The following is a 24748-nucleotide window of genomic DNA, read 5'->3' on the forward strand; positions in this document are numbered from 1 at the left end:
AATTCAGAGGGAATCTGTTGTATGAGTCAAAAATCAAAGATAACAATTTTTGACTAATATCCAACCTTATGGTGGATCTGACTACAAAGGTTTTTGGAGTAGAGGTGACTATTTCAATTTACTTGTTGTATAATATTCTTAGTATTAGAACCCTGGATTGCCCAGTGAAACCTGTTAGCTGCTATTTCATAATAGAATAAATGGTTCTTTCTAAAGAGCAAATGATTTGAGTAATTTCATTGTTGTGATGACCACTAGCTTTAATGGCTTTCAAAAGAGATTAGGTTAATTCAGAGAGGATAAGTATTAAAGGGATATTAACCGTGGTGGTTTTAAACAGACCTGACCACCGAAAGCAGAGATTAAGAATGAGTTGTCAGGAAGGATTCTCATGATCAAGCATCTTCTTTTACATTAGTACTCAATTATACCTTGATTTTTGGAGCGGTGTTTTCTTCTATCCTGAATTAATTAAGAAACCAGAATCTATAACCTGATAATTGATTATTATACCTGCATTGGGTTCAAATAACCCACTGTTCTCTAAGTTAATTACTATGGTTTTGGTAAATTCTGCATCTCCTCAATGGTAACCCAGACGGAAAGTTGAAAATCCAAGTCCGAATTTGGGGCGGGGAAACACTTGGTGTGGGATTTTTTTCTGGATTGATAAAATATAAAATGGTTAATAGCTGGTGGATTAGTCAGTTTTTCTGAAATTTCTTTAGAAGTCTTCCATCTTAGGGGTTCTGAATACTTTGGAGCCCATTATTGAGAAATACCTCTCTGTTCCTAATAAAAGCCACCACTTCTTTTCCAAACACGTGCAACACAAGAGCCTTCATTTTACAGACAGATATTGTGTGAGTTCATTTGTTTAGGTGAATTACCTTGTGGTAAGATGGGTGGCTAATACATTTTACAAATAAATAAATTTCTGAAGGCATGCAGAGCCTTACTCCTCACTGCCCTCTTATAGAGGCAGGAGACTCAGGACCTCCTAGCTGCAATTGAGGTAGCTTCAGAATGTCCTTCTCGGTGGAATTCAAATTTTTACTATCGGTTCTGTGGGCGTGGTTTGGTGGGCATGTTGTGGCTGGATGGGCATGGCTTGGTGGACGTGGCAGGGGAAGGATACTGTAATATCTCCATTCCCACCCCAGGGGAAGGTTACTGCAGAATCCCCATTCCCTCCTGATCAACTGGTACTCGGGAGACAGAGAATAGATGGGGGCAGGGCCAGTCAGAGGTGGTATTTACCGGTTCTCCGAACTACTCAAAATTTCCATTACCGGTTCTCCAGAACTGGTCAGAACCTGCTGAATACCACCTCTGGTCCTTCTACTTAGTCCTAAGTTTTATGCTTGTTTATAGCTTTGGGTGAGGAAGATTCAGAACAAATTTTAAGTTAGGCTGGTAATTCCTTCATTGGTTTTTGTGGGCTGGGACTTCCTGGATATCAGCTTATTTTAACTTGTCTCTAATGGTTTTTCCCCCTGTGCAGTGTGGCTGTTGGTTATTGTGTACTTTCTATATACATTTGAAAGTGTAGAAAGCCCTTTTATGCTTGGTATCCTGTAAACATGTCAAGTATATAATAAGCCCTTTTTTAATAAATACATTTAGTTTGTTTCTACCATTAACCTCCTCCACAAATATGTAGGGAAACATACTTTTGGTTTATAAATGTGGGGAGAAATGAGGGTGGAAAGACTGTGGTAATATTGCTAGTTCTGAAAAAAAGTGTTGTTATATAGTCTTTCTTCTCTATACATTACCGTCCTTGAGCAGTTATTGTTTAATGTAATCTGAAAAGGGAAAGGGAAAAGGGAAAGGGGGAAGGATCTGAAGGAATCTGTAGACTAAATAAAGAACGTGTTTTATAGAAATTGCGGGCACTGTTGAAGAGACTGGTAGTTGCCATCTGGTTGGTGTTTATTAACGAAACATCAGTTTTCTTGGCTGCTAAATATGTTTGGTGCCCTTTTCATTGCAAGATTGAGGAACTAATAAACACATGTCAGTTTAGTTTGTTAGCTCCTCTGGGCCTGGGGCCTGCTCTTTTTGTATTTCAGCTATTCCCTAAAGTATCATGTGTCTCCATTTATATGTAAGTTGCCCTTGACCTATCTTCCTTTTTCTTCCACTTCACTCTGTCTTCTAAATTAATCTTGCAGATCTCCCTAGTCTGAGAGCTTTGGGGTTGCTTTATACCAGGAGCTTGCTAACTGTCCAAAAATATTTAAATACAGGCAAATAAAATGTTAATAAAGCAACAATTTTTTAAAAGTTACATAATCACTGATGTTGCAAAACAGAATTGATTTGTTCATCACAGACTTTTATCTTCCCTTTTTATGTTATCGGGATGATAACACTGCTAACTAGTTTGGTGGCAAGGCTGTCTGGGCTGAAGGCCCAAAGAAAATTATATGTCTGAATGGAGATTTGTTTTATCCAATAAATCGCACAGGTACTATATCGTGACCTGCCACTCCCTCTCTTTTTTAATTAAATGTGAAACCACTTTTGGTCACGCTTTATACTTCATCAGAAGCCTAATTATGATTACATTCAAAGGGCGGAAGGAAATCACAGTATTTTAATATTCATTTTACTGATTTTGCAGTTTGCGGTACAATTAAGAGTTCAAAGCGTTTGCATCTTGAAGGTCATAAGGAAGAATAAAAGCGATGTGCTTGAGTCCAGTTCAACTCTACATCCTTGTAGCTTTCCTTACGAAAATATTTCTTATTCCTGTCTTCTTGAGGTTTTTCTAACTTTCAAATCTACCCTAAAGCTGTGGTATTCACTCCTCTAAAGATTAACCTAACTCAACCCTGCTTAATTTGAGTCCAGCCAAAGTCTCAGAGCTGTTCATAATTATATTCTCTTAACTAGATAGAAACTTCTGAGCACTGGTACTCCATATTTAAAAACATGCCAACTTGGAAGTAAAACAAAGAGCGTGTTAAGAATATCTTGTTGTATCCTTGTTTCCTGTATTACTTGGGAGTGTGTGAAGATTTCTGCAATATTAGGATCTGAATTTGGACTTTTAGACATAGTGCTGCATTGATTTAAAAGTACTCAATTTAGAGTGACATGGAAAATTAGAATTGGGAATGCTGAAATCAAGTAAGCTTGAAATTCTTCCCCCTTTTTTTTTACAGGAGAGAGAACAAAATTTAAAACCACATGCTCAATTTTGTTTTGCTTAAACGTTTTATTAGCTTTACAGTGGCATATGCCACTGTAAAAGGTATATGCCACTGTAAAAAGGTAAAGATTGAGTAGGGTTGTTCATGCTTTCCAAATATTTCACATCTTTATTTTTGCTGTCTTCTCATATTCCTACACCAACCTCAGGGTTCTTTCCTAAAGTGTGTGGCAATATGTGGATGAAAATGCCCAGTCATTCGAATAGAGTTGTCTGGAAGTTGAGTCATGGCAACTGGAATTCTTTTCTGAAGAAGCAACTTGGATAAGCATGAAATATTTCAAGGCAATAAGAAAAAGTCTTTATGTGTAGCACTGCTCTTTTATTAGTTAAAGCAACTCATCTATTTTTGGGTTTCTACAAGCCTAAAGCAGAAGTACAACTGTATAAGTGCTACTCTTAATGAGTGAATTCTATCTTAGAGGAGTACATTATTTTCAGAATCTTGAAGAAGGTTAAATAAAACTGGATTGATTATTTGTTTTTTTTTATTTATTTATTTATTTATTTTCCACCCGTTTCGTAACGAAACAACTCTGGGTGGCTTACAGTATAAAACATTAAAATCATAACATATCTAAAAATAATAAAAACAAAAGCCCTGGTACAGATAAAATCATAATTGAAAGATGAAGAGGGAGGGAATAGGAGGATGGCGAAGGTAGGATTGCCTCTCAATTCATCAATTACCCGATGCATGACAGGGCCTCAAGCCAAATGGTAGAACTAGGTTTTCAGATTCCTGTAGAAGGCCAGGAAGGTGGGAACCAATTACACTTTCAGGAGGTCAGATGTTCCAAAAAGCGGGAGCCACAGCACAGGAGGCCCTTTTCCTGGACCCTGTCAGATGAAATTCCGTGACTGATGGTGCCCACAGCATGCCTCCTCAAGTAACATCTAACAAACAGCTGAGAAATTCTGCATTTATTTTTCATCTAAGCTAGGTCTCCCCAACCACTTTCAAAGCAGTTGCAATCCTACTAAATATATCCCTGAGTGAAACTGATTTGTTAGTATGTATTATGTAGACTAGTAGTTTTCTTGGCATTAATGCATTTTATATGCAGGATTGAAAAATGTGGTAGCACAATGCTATCTATATACATGGTCCCAAACAGATGGCAGATGTTTCTAAATGCATAAACAAAGTAATAAACTTATAAATTGAGTGTATGTGTGTTAAGTGCACTACAGGTAGCCATTGACTTACAACCACAACTGAGCCCAAAATGTCTGTTGTTAAGTGAGATATTTGTTAAGTGAGTCTTTCAATCTTTCTTGCTACAGTTGGTAAATGAATCACTGCAGCTGATAAATTTAATAACCCGGATGTTAAGTAAATCTGACTTTGCTTGTCAGAAGGTCGCAAAAGGGGATCATATGACTCCAGGACACAGCAACGGTCATAAACATGAGTTAAGTTGCCAAGCACCTGAAATTTGATCACAAGATCATGGAGATGCTGCAAAAGTCATAACTGTAAAAAACTATCATAAGTCATATATTTCAGGGCCCTGATAGCTTTGAATGGTCAATTAAACAAACTTCTGTAAATTGAGGACTACCTATATAACTTTGCCCTGATATGCACATTTTCTATATGCATATAGAAATACAACATTCATCTATAGTCCAGAATAGTACAGCCCCCCCAAAATGTCCTCTACTCACTTAACTATTAACTAGAACATAGAATTTAATGACTAACTTCTGGCTTGTTTGTTTTCTTTTCACATTCTCTGTTGCACTTCCCCTCTTGGCTTGCCTAGTGGTGATGCTGCACATTTATATTTTTATACTGTATTTCTAGATAAAAAGGATCTTTGAAGGTTGATGGAATCAAGGAGTGTCTCCATCTCCTTCTTCTTAAAGATGCCCAAGTTGAGTTAGGCCATGGGCATCTAAGGTGCTTGGCATTTGACTCATATGCATGACCGTTGCAGTGTCCTGGGGTCATGTGATCACCTTTTTTGACCTTCTGACAAGCAAAGTCAATGGGAGAATCAGTTTCACTTAACAACCATGTTACTAATGTAACAGCTAAAGTGATTCACTTAACAACTGTAGGTCATAAAATGGAGCAAAATTCACTTAATATATCACTTAACATAAATTTTGGCTCAATTGTGGTCATAAGTCAATGACCTGTACTCTAAATGTGCTCAGTTTCTTTACCTAGAGAAAACCATGAGTATATAATGTATTCTCCGTTCCATAAGACGTACTTATGGAACAAAAAAAAAGTGGGTGGAAATGTCTGTGCATCTTATGAAGCAAATATGGGCAACAGGAAGTAGCGGCAAAGAGCGACAGTGATTCCCGCTGCCTGGAACAGCTGATCGGCAGTATTCTGGGAGGCCAATCCAACTGCCGATCAGCTGCTTGATGGCTCCAGCTCGGGCTGCGATAACATGCTGAAGCTGACCAGGCTGTTTGCTGTAAGGATGTTAGCCAGATGAATACCGGATGGACGCTGGGAGGCAGAGTCGTATTTTTTTTTCTTGTTTTCCTCCTCAACTTCCTCTTATGGTCAGGAGTGTTTTATGGAGCAAAAAAAAAATACGGTACTTCTATGCACACACAAGCGTACATTCCAATTTAGCTATACCTTAAATATCCTATCAATAGCCAAAAGATCAACTGGCTGACCAAGGGCTGAGGAAAGATAAAGAGAGAAAAGTCTTTTACTTTGATCCCCTTAGTAACAGCTGTTTCTCAATTACCATGCCCCCTTTTTTTCCTAGGCAAAAGTTGAACTTCAGAGCGAGTCAGTTGTGTGAAGAGTGACAAACCCTCCTGCTTTTATTTTCCTGGTTCTGTTTTGTTGATCTGGGGAAGCCCTCATTTTGCACAGAAGCCCTTTTGTGTCTCTGGCTCTCTTTTTTCCCAACCAATTTAATAACAAAAAAGGCATGTGCCTTTTCATTTTAGATAACTGTTATCTCTTATAAAAGTCTACATGAGAATAGGTAATTGACTGCACTTGGCTCCGGTACAGTAGAAGGAAGTTCTTTGATCAGTCAATGCTTTTTGTACCCCTCTTAGAGGAAAAATTATGGGATGATACAGGGACATGTTGAAGTTAAGCCTTTTCTTTCTTTCTCTCCCTCCCATCATATTTTACCCTGCTTAGTGTAGGTCCTTTGAAATTCTGCAGGGGCTTGGAAAGGACATTTCAAGATGACATTTCTATTTTAGAGCTATAGCTAAGAACATTTGCTTGGTTAGACTTAAGGCTTGTTGTATTTGCATGTGTGGTCCTTTGTCTCAATTTTAAACCCATTTCCTGAATCCATATAAATCCAACAATTAGCCAACTATCAGCAGAGTGAATCCATGTAAATCCATGCGTAGTTGATTTGGTGGCTTGCTTTGCTATCAGGCAAGTAATTTTATCTTTAATAAATGTGGAAAACGATCCCATTTTAGTGATTTCCTTCTCAAGCATGTTAAGGCTCATAGATGGTTTATTGTTGCCAGTTTGACTAGAATTCTCTGGGTTTGAAGATTTTTCTCTTTTCGGTTTCATTTCAGATTTGAAACAAGATTTTGCTTTGTGATCTGCGTACAGATAAGGCTCTTGCTTGTATTCACATGAATCTTTAAGTTTGGTGAAGCTTTAGTGTGTGCTTATCTGAAGCTGAGGTCACTTGTGTTTCCGGAAACACTGGAGTGTTCTTTTACCTTCTCCTTCTTTATTTTACCCTCAGAATGAGCTCTTCCCTTTTCTATTTTAGGAAATTGGTAATATAATCCCAATCTATTTATTTGTAAACTATTCCCAGTGGCTTCAAGGGGGAAAACAGGTTGTCCCTAGTCAGGGTGGATTTGATTTAAATCAAGTCAATTTAAATCACGATTTAAATCATGAGTAAAAAGGCTTGATTTAAATAAACTCGATTTAAATCATATTTTTTAAACAGCAACTGTCATCTCTCTCCTGCAGCGGCTCCTCCTCTGACCCGCTGTTGACGCACCAACAGTCCCATTCACTTTAATGGGACAGCTGGTGATGCGGCAGTGACACAATGAGGTGAGGGACATGGCAGGCTGCAGGTGAGTGGATGCCTGCTCACAGGAACTGCCATGATGGATATGAAATGACAGGTGATCTTTATCATTCTTGGTAGTTAGAATCTTTAACATTATTATTTGCAAACAAAACAAAGTCTTCCTATTTATAGTGCATATTATTTCAGTTTGCAGAGCTTGGATTCATTGAATGAGTTTACAAAAAATAATAAATATTGCAGAATATACAGCCTCATGCTACATAACTAACCTCCATTTCATGTTGAATAAACTAAATTATTAATGTATCTTAAATAGAAAGCTATCTTTAGATAGATTTTTACTTCAAAAACATTTTATTAAAATAAATATGATAAAAAAATTAAAAATCTGATTTAATTTTTTTAAAAAAATAATCATCGATTTTTATCCACCCTATCCCTAGTTGAACCACTTGGAGCTCCAAATAGAATAGAATAAGTCTCACCTCTGAAATACATAAGAATCTGGTAAACTTATTAAGATTTAGATTAATTTAATTTTCTCTGGTTAAGGAAGACTCCTTGTCTAGAAAATATTTCCAGTTAGTGTATGTACTATCAAACAAGAATGACTAGCAGTCTGATTCAATGATGTAGTTCACAATATTATTTTTAGCTGTATGGTTCCTGCTTAGTTTTAACTCAATAAATGAACCCAATTGTTATGACATATTTAACCAGTTACAGTTAAAGCACATCACCCAGCTGGTATTAAGTCAGTTTCTCTTCGTCAGCTGAATGTGTGTTCTTTGGTATCTATATCCAGGATAGTAGTCTACAGATGAAACTTGAAAAATTAGAATATTGTGCAAAAGTTCATTTATTTCAGTAATACAACTTAAAAGGTGAAACTAATATATGAGATAGACTCATTACATGCAAAGCAATCCAAGTCGTGATTTGTCATAATTGTGATGATTATGGTTTATAGCTCATGAAAATCCCAAATCCACAATCTCAGAAAATTAGAATATTACATGCAATCAATAAAACAAGGATTGTACATAGAACAATATTGGACCTCTGAAAAGTATAAGCATGCATATGTACTCAGTACATTTGCAGCAATTACTGCCTCAATGCAGCATGGCATGGAAGCTATCAGCCTGTGGCACTGCTGAGATGTTATAGAAGACCAGGATGTGGCCTTCAGCTCTTCTGCATTGTTTGGTCTCATGTCTCTCATCTTTCTCTTGGCAATTCCACATAGATTCTCTATGGGGTTCAGGTCAGGTGAGCTTGCTGGCCAATCAAGCACAGTAATCCCACAGTCATTGAACCAGGTTTTGGTCCTTTTGGCAGTGTGGGCAGGTGCCAAGTCCTGCTGGAAAAGTAAGTCAGCATCCCCATAAAGCTCGTCTGTGGAAGGAAGCATGGAGTGCTCCAAAATCTCTTGATAGATGGCTGCTTTGACCCTGGACTTAATGAAGTACAGTGGACCAACACCAGCAGATGACATGGCTCCCCAAATCAACAGAGACTGTGGAAACTTCACGGTGGACTTCAAGCATCTTGCAGTGTGTGCCTCTCCATTCTTCCTCCATACTCTGGGTCCTTGGTTTCCAAATGAGATGCAAAACTTGCTTTCATCAGAAAAGAGGACTTTGGACCACTGAGCAACAGACCAGGTCGGTTTTTCTTTAGCCCAGGTAAGACGCTTCTGATGTTTGTTGTTCAGGAGCGGCTTGACAAGAGGAATACGACATTTGAAGTCCATGTCTGGGCTCTGTCTGTGTGTGGTGGCTCTTGATGCACTGACTCCAGCCTCAGTCCACTCCTTGTGAAAGTCCCCAACACTTTTGAATGGCTTTTTCCTGACAATCCTCTCCAGGCTGCGGTTATCCCTGCTGCTTGTGCACCTTTTTCTTCCACATTTTTCCCTTCCACATAACTTTCTATCAATGTGCTTTGATACAGCACTTTGGGAACATCCAACTTCTTTTGCAATTACCTTTTGAGGCTTTCCCTCCTTATGGAGGGTGTCAATGATGGTTTTCTGCACAACTGTCAGGTCAGCAGTCTTTCCAATGATTCTGATTCCTACTGAACCAGCCTGAGAGATCATTTAAAGGTTCAGAAACCCTTTGCAGGTGTTATGGCTTAGTTAGCTGATTAGAGTGGGACACTTTGGGCTTGGAATATTGCACTTTTTCACAATATTCTAATTTTTTGAGATTGTGGATTTCATGAGCTGTAAGCCATAATCATCACAATTATGACAAATCACGGCTTGAACTATTTTGCTTTGCATGTAATGAGTCTATCTCATATATTAGTTTCACCTTTTAAGTTGCATTACTGAAATAAATTAACTTTTTCATGATATTCTAATTTTTTGAATTTCTCCTGTAAGTATGTTTGAATAAGTTTATTTTATACATTTCCTATTTGGTATTATTTTTAACTTTACAATGTGCAAGCCACATCCTAAATTATTTGGGTGTAAATTATTTTAAAATAAATGGCACCTGCTTTCATTTATGCATGCATATTATTGTGAGTATTGTATTCAGACGTGGATGGGTTTTTTAGAACAATCAGTCATCCTTTAAAGAAACCTATACTTAAATACAGAGTTTTTTAAACTTGGCAAATTTAAGACATGTGGACTTTAACTTCCAGAATTCTTGAGCCACTTGTTAAGGTTGAGAATTGCTCAAATTACCTTCTAAAATTCTTCCTTGAACTTGGATCTCTACTAAGTCCTTCTAAAGTTTCTTCTTAAAAGGATGTTGGTTAAAATTCTGCTTGATCCACTGATTAATTCAGATTCTAAAATAATGTTCCTTTTCCCTAGAGAAATGTCAGTGGAGAAATAACTAGTTATAAAAGATTGATGAAATGTTTCTTTAGTGGAAAGAAATGGGTTGGAATCAAGTGGAAAAATCAAAAGGCCTACAGATTTACAAATGAATACCAACCGTTTTCTATTAAGTAGCAAAATCAAGAAAATGGTTTGATGATAGATTTGTAGCATGAGCTCTTGTGACCCAAAGTCCCTTTTATAATATGCAGAAATTTACAGTTAGCCAGGGAATGGCAATACAACTTTGCACTTATGATTGATTGATACAAATTATTAATGAATACAAAGTATTCTTCAATAGCAAAACAAACATTTTGCTATTGTGCCCCAAAAGTTTTGATATTTGCTTTGCTGATGAAACATTGATTGATTCATTTATATATGTGTACTTTTCTACAAACAATCAAAATGTTCTAATAATGCTCAAAGCCCTGGAAACTTGATTTTCAAATATGTAAATACAGTGTATGTATATAGTATATACAGCAAATATAGCAGGCAGTATTTTTCTCTCTTGGTGGCTTGCAAAAATCAGTGGAAAGCTGAAATTTGTACTGGGTATGAAATATTTGGCTCAGAAGATGCTGGACCTGTCAGCTTGACAGACAGCAGCCCAAGTTCAAGACCTGAGCGCCATGCAAAGGAATGAGTTCCCGTCTTGACTCCATCTCCTCCCAACATAGGAGTTCAAAAGCATGCAAATGCAAGTAGATAAATAGGTACTACTTTGGTGGGAAGGTAACAGTGCTCTGTGACATCATGCTGACCACATGTTCACGGAATTATTTTTGGAAAGTTCTGGCTCAATGGCCTTAAAATGGAGATGAGCACTGCCATCTATGGTTGTCAACGACTAGTGGAATAAAATCCGCAGAAACTTCTATCAAATATTTACTGTAGTTTCAGAGTATAAGACACACCTTTTTCCCTCAAAAAAAAAAGAGGCTGAAAATCTGGGTGCATCTTATACACTGAACACAGCATTTTTGCCTCCTGAAACCCTGCCCCCTTCACCAAAATGGCTGTGCAGAACCTGTAGAAGGCTTTCAGAGAGCTCCTGGGGCTGGGAAGGCAGAAATGCGTGAAGAACGGGCCATTTTTTTCTCACTTCTGCGCCCCAGCTCCCAGGAGTACTCTATAAGCCTCCTAAAGTCTATTCATGCCTTTTATTGGAAAAAAAAATGGGCCTGTTTTTGGGAAGTTTGCAGAGTGCAAAACCTTTTTTAAAAAATTTGCCTCTTCAAAACCTTGGTGCATCTTATACGCCGGTGCGTGTTATACTCTGAAAAATATGGTATTTCTTCCAATCTTCGTTAGTGCATTTTTGTATTGATTAGAGAAGAGATTTGGATCACAGTAACTGTTATCTACTCCTTTGCCTGGATAAAATTCTAGATGTCTGAACCTATGAGATTCTGTGATAATCTGAATCTGATTTAATACAACTTGGATGCAGAAGAACTAGAGTTCCTTGCTATACATCATGACAAAACTAAATGGTAAAAAATGTGGAGGAAACAGTGATAAGGTTTTGTCAACTGATATGTTGCATTGGTACAGGGATGACTGGATGGAGCTATAAATTAAGATGGGCAGCTTTCAGTAGGTTCAAGCCTATTAGTGAAGTTCAGTTTGCATGAGGCAAAATTTTCCTCAGACGCTTGTGAAATTAGTTTTGAATTGAGATTATTAAGGCTTTCATCATCGGTGCGTTTTGCTATAGAGCTCAGGAAATATCTGAGGGTAGACCATTGTTGTCCTAATCGTCTCAGCATATAATTGTTGTCTTACCACGAATCAGCAGTTACAAATTGGAAAATGCTTAGTAAGGGCAGTTCCTGGGAGGCAGTCTGACAGTATTTTGGTGTATTACACAGAATGATTTAAGGGCGGACAGAACTGGTGGGCTAATTCTAAAAGTTACATGTTCTTAATGTTCTACAGCTAACCTATAATTTGAATAGAGGACATGTCGGCATCATGACGATTGGTCCTTGCTAAGTATTATAGTTAAAATTGCAATAATTGCAAATTGTAAAATAGCTTCTTTTTCATTTGTATAAGAGGAGGGTTGAAAATGTTAGCACCCAGAGATGGTGTAGAAGGTGTAGGAAAAATGTCCCATTTTACAAAATGAGGGGTTGATGACAATGGAGAAGAAAACTAACAGTATCATGAAAAATATAGAAAAAGTGTAGATCTCGGGACTTTGTGTGCCTGCCCAAAAGGGTTAGGGGCTGTCCTTAGAGATCAATTGTGTCAAAAGGGCTTTTTTTTTTCATCCTATGTACTTACCAAATTGCAAATTTTAATATAAGAGATCATCCCGAAGAAGGTCTGTTGATGTGATCACTAAAATTTTACACCAACAAGATGGCTTATAATGAGTGTGTGACAAAAGGAGAAGAATAGTGAACTGAGGTCTGATCTCTAAACATACCAATTTTTTAAAATATGATTTAATACAGTTAATTATGTTTGATTACATTTTGTTTTGTATGTTTTCCTTCCTACTATTGTTTGAAATGTGGGCCTTACTTGACTGTTAAAGGCTAAGTGCTGCTCTATGTCCTGAAAAAAAATGTGTATCCTGTTATTATGGGTAGTATGTTGCATCTGAGAATGAATGGATGGATGGATGGATGGATGGATGAATGAATGAATGAATGAATGAATGAATGAATGAATGAATGAATGAATGAAAAATGTGTATTTTTTTCTTCATTGTGTAATTGTTGAGGGGATACTATAGAGATTTTTGTTTCTTTTACAGTATACCTCAAGAATATAGTAGGCAGGTAAGAATACAATTGTTATCTAAAGTTGAGGCTTTAGCCATTTCAGAGTCCAAAGCTTGATATGATGGATTTTCTGTTTGCTGTTTGTTGGATATGTTGAGACACTTCCTTATTTTAATAATATGATGACATTTATAAATTCTAAAAAATGTTATTAAAGCTACAGTTCCATATTGATAGCTGTCTAGTATTTGCCAGATGGTGTCCTTTGTGGAAGCTGCTGCTGGTTTTCAAATAGTATTGAAGCTACATCTTTCATGCGCGCAAAGCTAGGATTATCTATCTGTAGAGGAGTGCATAACTCTCCCCACCTTGTTTTTAGGGTTAGACACTACATTTCCTTCCAGTGACATACTGAGCACCCATTTCTCAAAATAGGCTTGTTAAATTTTTATAATTACATTAAATTTAGTTGATTCTTCATTTATGTAAGTAATTAAATCATTTGCCATATTGCAATTTGATTACTATATTTTGAAAGGATCTGAGGATTTCTTCCTACATTTTTGTAGGTGGAATCTGGACCTGGAATCTTGTCTTCAAATGTGTCTGGCAGAAATATCCTAATTTTTTTCCTCTTAGGACTAGTAAAGCAGTCTTCTTTTCTTCTGTTCTTTTGTTACTTTGGGATCTCCCCAAGATGAATAATTTTCAGACCTATTGCCTGTAAGTTATTCTTGCTTTATGTTTCTAAATCCATAAAAAGACATGCTGATAAGTAATAGTCTTGATATATTAGATAACAGCCGATTCACTGATAACACACTGATTCCACAAGAGAATTCTTTGTAACTATATATAGAAATCCATTATTTCCCCCTTAATTTAAAAGATACGAGTTCTGGAAATCAGTGTCTAACTATTACAAGGCATTTACTTTGCATAAGTTTTGAAATTGAGTTACGTGGTTTACAGCACAATTTGTGCCTCCCCTGGTATTGCTCAATAGAAACTTTCATTGCTCTCAGTTGGCATGGTCAGTACTGTGGGAGGCTAGCAACTGTGGTTCAAGGAGAATGTACTCTAATCCAAATGCATTGTAAGCCATAGAAGCTTCTCACTTCGGTTAGGCAGAGTGGTAGATGGAATCAGTAAAATAGCATCTGTACCAAATTTTTCTTCCTTACATAGCTAAGAACAGTTAAAAACACAAGAAAAGGTTATTTAGGCTGGAGGATCAGATTGAAAAAGAGACACTTGTTTCTCACAGCTTATTTGGAGTTCTGCTTTTCTGCCTTTTTATCTCAAACTATTTTGGTGCTACCACTTAAAAAAAATGAATAGTTGAGAGATTATTGCATTTTTGAGATAGAATATATATAGATAGTTTTCATTTGGATCCGTGGTGCTGCAGTGGTTAGAATGCAATATTGCAGGCTAATTCAACTTACTTCCAGGAGTTTGATCCTCACCAGCTCAAGGTTGACTCAGCCTCTCATCCTTCCCAAGGTTGAAGGATGAGAATCCAGATTGTTGCAGGCAATATGCTGATTCTGTAAACCATTTAGAGTGTACTATGAAGCATTATAAAGCGATATATAATTAGCTAGTGCTAATTGCTATTGCTATTGGAAGACTGCTTTGCTTAGTGATGTTTTAGCAAGTTACGACAGTGCTAAAACATGACTTTATGACCAGTCTTTGCACTTATGACCATTAGTGTCTTGTTCACAGGATTGAGATTCAGGTCTCTTGCAGTAGATGGGTGTTTAGGACTGTTGCAGTGTTCTGAGGTCATGATACCTCTTTGTGTACTTCACAGCTGGTTTCAATCAATAGAGAATCTGGCAATAAAATCTCAAATCATATTCACGTGACGTCTCAATGATCATTAAAGAGTCATTTAATGACTGTGGGAAGTGAGATTCTAACCTGAGAATACAATGTGATGTCGTGCTTAACCACATTGCTTAAGATGGAGTTGTTGTTAAAATGAGAAATAACTAAATACCTATTCTTTTACTCTGATTCATTTTACACTGGCAACTTTTCATTCATCATTCAGTTTTCATGACATAAATAAAAAAATCCATAGGGGACAAAATTTAAAATTATGGTCTCTGTGCGCACATTTACATTTGCACATGCACACATCTGTAATCTAACCAACTGAATGCCAGGGAAAATCAGAGGCAGCTCAGGAGCATAATAATAGTTCTCCACTCGGATTTATTTATTATATACACAGTCTGCCTTTTTCTGAGAGGTTAAGCTGGCATAGATAGTCATCCCATCTGTCGTCATTCTCCTAGGGATCTTAGGAGATAGACAAGGATGAAAGAACAAATTCCTGAGTGAGCTTTCAGGCTATGGGTGTACCTGAACTAGACTCCCCAACCCTAGTTTATCATCTTAACCATAATGAATGCCACATAATTAATCTTCAGCAGAACTCTGCATGCTTTAAAAATGAATGAAAACAAGTATTCAGACCTACAGTGATCATAACAGCTCTCTGTGGTTTATTGAATGACTTGTTTATTTCAGGTTTCAAAAAAAATCTGGAAAAAAAGATGTAATTGCTTTAAGGAGACAATTCATTAATAGAACCCTTAAACTGAAAAAAAAATTAGGTTTTTTTTAAGGTTCACATGTAAATCTAAATCTTGGGCTATAGAACAAGAATATGAGAGTGAGGGGCTGCAATTCACTTCTTCCAAATGTGTAAGCTTATACAACTCCTTAAATATTCTAAGGTATACTTGTTTTGGTAGACGACATTACATACAGCCATCATGACTAGTACCTATTGATCCTTATACTCAATTTATTAACCTAATCCCTTTTGAAAGGAATGGAATTTTACAGGCATTGTTAATACTTGTGACAGCAAATTCCATAGCTTACCAAAGCAATCTATGTTGGTTTGCATCAAAGGATCGTGTCATCAATAGTTTTATCTTAGAGTCATTTCTTAATCATCCTTGGCATAAAATTTCCCTTTTTTATTGGAAATACCTCTCTACCCTTTTCCCTTTTTTCCCCAAGTTTTCACTGAGTCATTCCTAAAACTTTAGGATTTGGAATCTGGTCAATGTGCTTTTGCTTAGATCATATTAGAATATATATACATGGCTGGAACAAAATAAATGTGCAATTGAGACTTCAGACTTCCTTATGGTGATCTGTGTTTTCCATTTGAATGCCCATCCTCTCATTACGTTCTTCGCTATCACAAGAGCTTGCTGTAGTAGGCCTTTATTTCGGTTTTATTTATGAGGAATAGAGCTATTAATTTGACAAAATCGCAGTGAGTTGCTTCATTAGCAAATTGAGATTAATTAAAAAAATGAGACAAAATGATAATTAAAAATGAGACGCTTTGAAATTGAGTAGATCTGGGTGTGGACCTTTGATTAATTTTTAATTTGCTTGTCCTGTGCAATAAGAAATGGGTGGATCAGCTTGGCTAGCTAAACCAAACTGGTCTTGTTTTGGCCAAACTATCATTGTCTAAGATCAAGTGTGTAATTTTATGCTTCTGTATGACTTGGATTTTGACTAATCTGCTTGAAAATTTCCCTTACTGACAATAGTGCCATAGAATTGGCTTAAAAATTGTGTCTCATTCATGAGTATTTTTCTTTTTTCTCCCTGAGCAAAAAATGTACCTATATTGCTTAGAATTCATGTAATATAAAATGCTTCGAACCTCTGAGATAAATGATTTGGTGAAGCAGACAGTATCCAGAACCAGGTAGCCAAGTCTCTTTTTTCTTTCTTTCTTTTTCCTATCTATCCACAGGACTTAATCTGAACCAAAATTTCCTCCCTGGAATTTGATTCGGTGACAGATTACAATCTTGGAAATATTTATCACGGAGAGTTACTGTGAGTATGAACCATTTCCCCTGGCCATTCAGAAGCATCAACCATTTCCCCTTTGTTTTGTCTGAGAACAGCCATTCATGTTCAGGAATCATACCTAATTTTGAAATTTGAGGTAGTGTTCAATACTTAACAGTTACTCCTTCCCTTTGGTTTTCATTTGGATGCCACATACTCATTTGTATAATATAGGTCTATGTATATCTCATTTACAAAATCTTTCACTGTTATCTCTCTATCAGTTCAGTATCTCTTGCCTAGCAGTTAAGATGCTGGACTTATTGACCGGAAGATAACAGTTTGACACCCAGACACTGCATGATGGCATGAGCTCCCATTCTTGCCTCAGCTGATGCCAGTCACCAGTTTGAAATCATGCAAAAACTAGTAGATATATAAGCACTACTTTGGTTGGTACATGTTCCATGTACCTCAGCATTTAGTCATGCTGACCACGTTATCACGGAGATGTCTTTGGACAATCGTAGTCTAGGAATTGGAGATGAGCAATCCCCCCTAGAACTGAACAGGGGAAACCTAAAGTAAGCAATTCTGTATGATAAATTAATTCATGATTTGCTATTCAGAGGGTGGACAGTAGTAGAGATGATCAATATAAAACACTACCAAGTAGGTGTTGCAAGGCTGAAAGCCTAAAATATAGCATTGGAGTTAGGGAAATCTGAATGATGATTACCTAACAACTACCGTATTTTTAGGAGTATAAGATGCACCTTTTTCCCTCAAAAAAGAAGCTGAAAATCTGGGTGCGTCTTATACACTGAATACAGTTTTTTTTGCCTCCCAAAAACCTGCCCCCTTCACCAAAATGGCCATGCATAGCTTCTAGGAAGCTTTTAGAGAGCTCCTGGGAGCTGGGGAGGGCAGAAATGAGAAAAAATGGCCCATTCTTTGCTCAATTTAACCCCCCCCCACAGCCCCCAGGAGCACTCTATAAGCTTCCTAAAGGCTATTCATGCCTTTTTTTAAAATGAAAAACGGGCCCGTTTTCGCGAAAAACCAACTGTTTTTTGCTCATTTTTGCCCCCTCCCAACTGCCCCAGAAGCACTCTGCAAGCTCCCTAAAGGCTATTCGTGCCTTTTGGGGGGGGGGAACGGGCCTGTTTTCAACGAAAAACGGGCCCATTTTTGCAAAAAACGGGCCGTTTTGGGGAGGTTTGCAGAGTGCAAAAACTTTTTTAAAAAATTTTCCTCTTCAAAACTTTGCTGCGTCTTATACTCCGGTGCGTCTTATACTGCGAAAAATACGGTACCTGTTAAATCACTTTCGGTGGTTTTCTTTTTTCTCCCTTTTAGTTATATATTTAATTTATAAACATCCGGTGGCTGTTTTTGAGTATGGAGATATCTCATAGACCAGGGGTCGGCAAAGAGCCACAAACTCCTAACTGGAAGATCCCCATTCAATTCTGGAGCCGACTGGAAGTCCAGTTTTCCCACCATAGAGTCTCCTCCTAGCACGTCTTTTTTCCTCTACGTGTCCTAACTGAAATTGTGGAGCTGACCGGAAAACCTGCCCCTTGCCATAGAGTCTCTTCCTGGCACGCCCTGCTTCCTACCCCCACCCCGCTAACCAGAAGGTCTTCTCAAAATTGTGGTACCGACTGGGGACAGGGAGCCTCAGCAGAGGGATGAAACAGCGAATGTGGCTCCAGAGCTACGGGTTGCTGACTCCTGTCATAAACCAATGAATTTCTTAGTGGGCAAGAGATAGGATTATAATCAGGTCAGTTCCATGCAAGCAAATTGTGGTCCATGAATCCACTGAATTGTGTGGCAGAAAAAGAAGGAAGTGTCCCGTTCCATAAACATTGAGGAATACCATGCAGGCAAATGAGTTATTCGACAGAATTTAGGGAGCATTGAATCCCTTCTCTCCATCCAGAGGCTGATAGTGATGAGAAGGCAAATAATCCAGCCTTGAATTCATTGCCCGTATTTTAACAATCAGCTTTTGTGGCCTGGCCACAAATATTTCTTAATTTGTTAGATTTATAGCCTTACCTATTTTCCGGGAATTGAAGACAATTTATATGAAGCTATGAAGTTTCACTTTATTCCATAAAATAATCCTGTGAAGTAGATTGCACTGTGAGTAGGACTGCCCCAAAGCTACTCAGTGCATTTCAGTGACTGAGGTGAATTTGAACTTCGGTCTCCTGAGTTCTAGTCCAATTAATAATCACTGCACTATACTGTCTTTTTGTAGATTTGTTTACAGACTGCCTTACTTGATATGGTCAGGAAGAAAGGAAGGAAAATAAAAGTGATGATGCATTATTTCACAAATGCCTGTTGTGTAATACTGGTAGTAGAATTGCAAAATAAATTCCATTTATTTTTGGAGTTAATTGATCTATTCAAAAGTTATTAAAATTCACTAATAATCTGTGTGTAGCTCAAGTGGATTTGTTTTTTGTTGTCTAAGAATCATGAATAACACTTGGTTTTTCGTAAGCTATCAAAAATAGGATTCTCTATAATTTGATGTTTCTGGAAATGGCTTAGAGTCATGGATAAAGTTAGCAATCATCTCATAAAATAAGTTTAAAAACAGACAAAAAACAGACTGCTTCCAATTCAGGTTTTAGGTCCTTTGATCTGTATTGGAAGATAATTACAAGAAGAGGCATGTATAACTATCTATGTTATATACTGTTTCTGACTAAATAGATTCTAAATATAAATGTTTGTTCTTTGCCAGAGCTTCTAAAGAAAGAAATTTACAAATGTGACATAGGTTTAGAAATAAATGTACTCAGATTTGTTGTTCTTTCAAATTTGTATGGCTGTTCATCTCACAAAAAATAACAACAATCAAATAAAACAATAATATAAAAACAATAATTATAACCCAAATAAGTTAAATCAAATCTAGGTATAAAACTTTGTCATTTTTGATGGCTTGAAAATATATGTCACAATATGCAGGCAGCTATAATTTGTAAACATAACCAACTGATTTTTTTAAAGTATTTTTATTGACGGAAAACAAAATTTGAAGAAAGGCAATTTCAAAGAAAATAGAATTTTTACAATACAACGAAGAATTATTTAGTCAACCACATTTAGTTTCATGTAAACTGTTCCTAGTTTATGTGAGTTTATGATTTAATGTTAGTTAGATTAATTGAATAACCAAGGGCAAACATGTATGTGATATGATACAAATGTGTCATATGAAAATAGAACTTGAGTTTTCATTCCTTCCTTCCTAGGGCCATGTTATGTCTCTTCCTTTGACTTATGATATGGCCTCCAAGTCACAAGGATATTTCAGTCACTTTAATTGAATAACAGAATAATAGAGTTGGAAGGGACCGTGGAAGTCTTCTAGTCCAACCCTATGCTCAAGCAGGAGACCCTATACTATTTCAGACAAAGAACTACGGTAATCTCTAGGCAAAGGCTAAAAACCTTTTCACTTTTTTGTTAAGAGGAACGTTATCAATGTTCTTATTTGCCTATTTTATTACAAGGTGCCTTTACATGCTATTTTTCAATGCAAGGGTTTTTCCCCAGAGAATAATATATAACTTAACCACATGGAGTAGCTAACTCTGTGTTTAAGCTCAAATGCAAGAAATAGACAAATAGAATTCTCACTGGAGATTTGGGGACTTGAAAAGACTTCCATTTTGTCACATTTCCAGGAAGAAAATGATGTTCCTTAAAGAACTTCAAGCTGTATATTTGTGTTATGGAAATTATGGATCATGGGTGATATTATCAAACACTGTACACTGTATGAGATTCTATTCTATTTTATTCTATTCTATTCTATTCTATTCTATTCTATTTTCTTGTTTTATTACCTCAAGAATAATCTTCACATACAACAAAGTAAAAAAATTAAGAAATATAGAGTTTTATATTCTTGGGAGCTGGTTTGAAATGACAGTACATAGTGATGATAGCGTTTCGCCTCTTAATTTAAAGAAAGAGCTATTTAGTTTTAAAGATCAGTATATGTTCAATAGAAAATTAGGAACCACTGTAGAAGATCAAATTTGTACACTGAGGAAAGAAAGGCACATGTTGCTTTTGTCACTTTATATCGGCCTGTCCTTATTTTATTACTAAGAATCTGGGATCCTAGAAAGTTACATTACGGCAACCATAAGCCTTTATAGCTTTCGGTTTGTATAATATACTAGCCTTTCTCAAAATGTATCAAGTGTTTGTTTCAGTTTCTAGGTCCAGTTATTCTAGGTCGTGCCTTGATTGACAATGATTTTGAAAGATTTCAAATAGGGGTCTTTTCTATTGAATCTTCACAAAACTATAATTTTGTGAAGAATAGTTCTTCACCAAAGATCGGTATCCTTCTCTTGACTTGAAACTTTAAATATGTTGGTTTTGTTTAGATCTCTCCTTAGAGCTAGGGATGTGCAGTTGAAGAAAGCTTGAGGAAAACATAATTAAATTGAGTAAGATAATATGAGAAGTAACAACATAATTCTTCAGTGTATTGACATTTGCTGGATTTCTGTAAGTAAAGGAGTAAAACTTAATATCATCATTCTCTGGAGTGTTTAGTTGGTATAACAGCATGGCTGAAGAAATATTGTTAAGCTCTCTAGATACCTAATCCAGTTTGTCACTCAAAGTACTTTCCTTGAGATTTGACAGTTATGGTGAAAATAGCAATTAAATCCTACCCCCCACAGAAAAAGGACAAATATGAAGTTCCCATTGAATAAGCTGTGAGAATACAAAGGATGTTGATGCTTGGCTTCCCACACGTATCAGAAAATTCTTCTGTATAATGTATCTTTAGCGAGGTTAAATTTGCACTGTTAATTCCAAAGACAGGGAACTAATTTGGTTCATGTGGAATTTAAAAACGGCTTCCATGGAACCACTGGCCTGTTTTCAATATGGCTGCTCACGGATTACTGGTAAACTGATGGGTTTGGTTGCTTTTATATTTTTCCACCTTCCTGGAGCACTTTCAACCATTTCTGATTATCTTCACTTTTTTGGGATGGGAGTGTGAGCATACTTCAAATGCAATACTGTACTGCTTTTATGCTTTGTAGAAATGTATCTAGGACAGTGAGGCATTTTTGTAAATAAACCTGGTGCTAAAAGCTGTTGCTTTGCAGCATACCAGCTGCCTGTTTACTATTTTTTTCTAAAACAATTAAAAGAAAAGAAAATGGAACAGTGAGCTTAACTGTTCTTAAGGTATCTGTTGGCATATTGGTGTCAGTGAGCAGCATGAAACTTATTTGTGTTTATTCAGAGTGATACTGGAACTATAGGAATGCAAGCAGAATTCTTTCTTAAACAACTCCTACAACATGAAAATAGGTTTTGCCAGCTATGTATGGAAATTCACAACAGGGTTGGGGAGATTCAATTTACTTATTTTTCTAACAAGCAAGGACAAAGAGAAGAAAGAGAAGAAAAAAAGGTCAAAAATGACTTAGTTATCTTTGATTTGACAAGGTACAAATGATACCATTAACTAATGATACCAAGGCTTGGCTTTGAAGGTCATTCATTGGCTAATCTGATTTGGCAGAAAATAATTTTAGTTTATTCAGTTTATTTATTATATTTGTATGGCCTCCCAAGAGAGAGACAATTAGTTTTCCTCTTGCTAATTTAGTATGTTGTACATTGTATTGAATATTTCATAGAATGTTTTCAATTTGGTATGAATCCAAAAAGTGGTATAAGTTTCCTTCACCTTCCTTCTTGAAAGTTAAGCTGTATCTCATCCTTAAAAAACATTCTGGACTCAGTCATTTTAGAACCATTGAATAGTTTCTAACTTGACATTGAGGTAAGGTTGTTGAAAAGGCGGTTCAGTTCCAACTACGGATGAGATGTATTATCAGAATCCCTTCCTCTCAGGATTTAGGGCATAGGACTGAGACTAAGTTGGTTGCTCTTGTGGATAAACTTCAGGAAGTGATGAAGATTAGATGCATATTTTAACATTACTTGCATACCACAAGATTGCTGCATACCGTAAAGTTTTTATTATTTAGTTCAGGGGTCTCCAAACACAGAAACTTTAAGATTTGTAGACTTCAACTCCCAGAATTCCCAAGCCAGTGCAGGTGAGTTGAAGTCTACAAGTCTTAAAGTTTCCGAGTTTGGAGACCCCTGATTTAGTCTATGTAGATCTGCTTTTAAGGATGACCTTAATGCAGCTACTTGCCTCCCGAATGGAACCAGTCAGTTCAACTAAATAACGTCTGAGCTGTGAAAGATGGTTTGGTTGCCTGATAGAAAGCTGAGCCCAGTCCAGGGTGCTAGTTGCTATAAACTCTATTTACACTTGGACCCTTGCTTTATCTGTTTTCTCCAAATAGAACCTGTCTACTCTTAATGATCTACATGGAGTAGATGCCCACAAATCAGAAGTGGGAAACTTGATAAATGGCATTCTTGTTGTCAGTCTTACTGTCTGAGATCAGGTTGGTTCCCAACATTTGATTATTTAAGAAGCAATTGGACATTTCATTTTCTTTACAGGTTTTGGGGAGCAAGTTTGGAAGACTGCATTAGCTTTAAAAATATATATATATATTTTGGATTTCATTTTTTATTACCATTATAAGCTATTTAGAGTCACTTATACTGTATAGTTGGCTTACAGATAGCTGCAAATAAATACAATGTACTATTTAAAATATTACTGAACATGTCAATCCAGTTGTGGTCCAAAATCTAAAAGCCAATATCTTGTCTAGAACTTTACATATTGGTATATTATCTACTGGCAAGCAAATGATCACATGTGTCCTAGATTATTATTATTATTATTATTATTATTATTATTATTATTATTATTATTATTATTATTATGGGACAATGGAGATGATGAAACAATTAGGCTAATAAGAAATTCTTAAGTGTTTGGCAAAATGTGTCTGTATTCATCAAAAGAAGATGTAAAGTGATGTTTTGGCCTTTTATTTCATTCAATCATCAACTTTCTTCTATTGCTGGGGAAGATCTACCGTAACTATCTTTGACAAACCCCGAAAAGCATTTCTTGTGAGTATGGTTCTGTGAGAAGAGTTAAACGGAAAATTTGAAACTCCAAATGATGGATGGATTTTTCATGTACAACATGCTTGTAGTTTGGATAGCTTTGAGAAGGGACGGGGGTAGTTGGAGAGAGCATTGTTGTAAGAATTAGCCAAACTTTAACTAGTGCAATTTATTTAATTAAAACCCATATTGTTTTAATGAATAGTAGGCAAGAAATGAAACGAATGTTCTGGAATGGTTCATTTATAATTATGTGAGAAGAACACATACCCAGGCCTTACACAGAATTGTTGACTAATATCTGAAAACTTGTCTTCCATTTTTTTCACCACTGTTATACTCAGTTAACCCTTGAACACCCATAAGTTCTCTAAAACAGATTCCATCATGAAAATGGAGAAGATTTATTTATACTTGGGCCTTTTTCTTCATGGAGTCACACTTTATTTAATCCTCCTCCTTGGTCCTGGAGCTTAATTCAATAGTTTTTGTGCATTTAGTACTCCCACTTGCCTTTTGTTTATTTCTAATAAGTAGAACGGATATAAATCTTACATTATTACAGTGAAAGAAATCATATGTATATGCTTGCCTCCCCCCCTCCCTGCTTTGGAAGCTATGTGTGGGTATCAAGGAAAGAACTTGTGAGCAATGCTTGGTAGCTGATTGAGAACAGGTTATTTGTAGAGTAATTGGGATTGCACATGCTAACAGTAAAGGCCAGGGAGTGCTTTGCAGACATTGAAATGCAATTAAACATTCATGGTTGAAACACTGATACAAATTGTAGACCGCAAGCACACCCTCACAGTAATAAGACCGGGAAGAATAAAAGCATATCTGCATTCGGTTAACATCACTCAGAACTGGGCCATATGCAGAGACTTGTAAGGATCTCTGCAGGATTTTCCTTTTCCTTTTGTTCTTTCATAGACTTCCTGGGAAGCATCCCATACAATATTCCAGATGTCTCTATTGCCCAAAACATGGATTATTTTGTAGAATAGAG

The 24748-nt window shown here is 36.6% G+C and overlaps 1 protein-coding gene across 5 annotated transcripts in view; it reads left to right on the forward strand.

The window, feature by feature from the left end:
* Positions 1 to 24748, forward strand: part of TRPS1 (transcriptional repressor GATA binding 1) — a 271881-nt gene that overhangs the window by 25142 nt on the left and 221991 nt on the right. For 3 of the 5 annotated variants that reach the window (XM_014054418.2, XM_014054436.2, XM_087706763.1), the window contains exon 2: positions 16622 to 16707. The exons of the other annotated variants lie outside the window; for them this stretch is intronic. The gene's annotated coding sequence lies outside the window, so the exon portion shown is untranslated. The remainder of the gene's footprint in view (positions 1 to 16621; positions 16708 to 24748) is intronic. 5 annotated transcript variants of the gene reach the window in all.

Source organism: Thamnophis sirtalis, unplaced genomic scaffold (genome assembly GCF_051295495.1).
Source record: "Thamnophis sirtalis isolate CommonGarterSnake01/CBP01778 unplaced genomic scaffold, rThaSir2_p1.2 scaffold_2, whole genome shotgun sequence".
Lineage (NCBI taxonomy): Eukaryota > Metazoa > Chordata > Lepidosauria > Squamata > Natricidae > Thamnophis > Thamnophis sirtalis.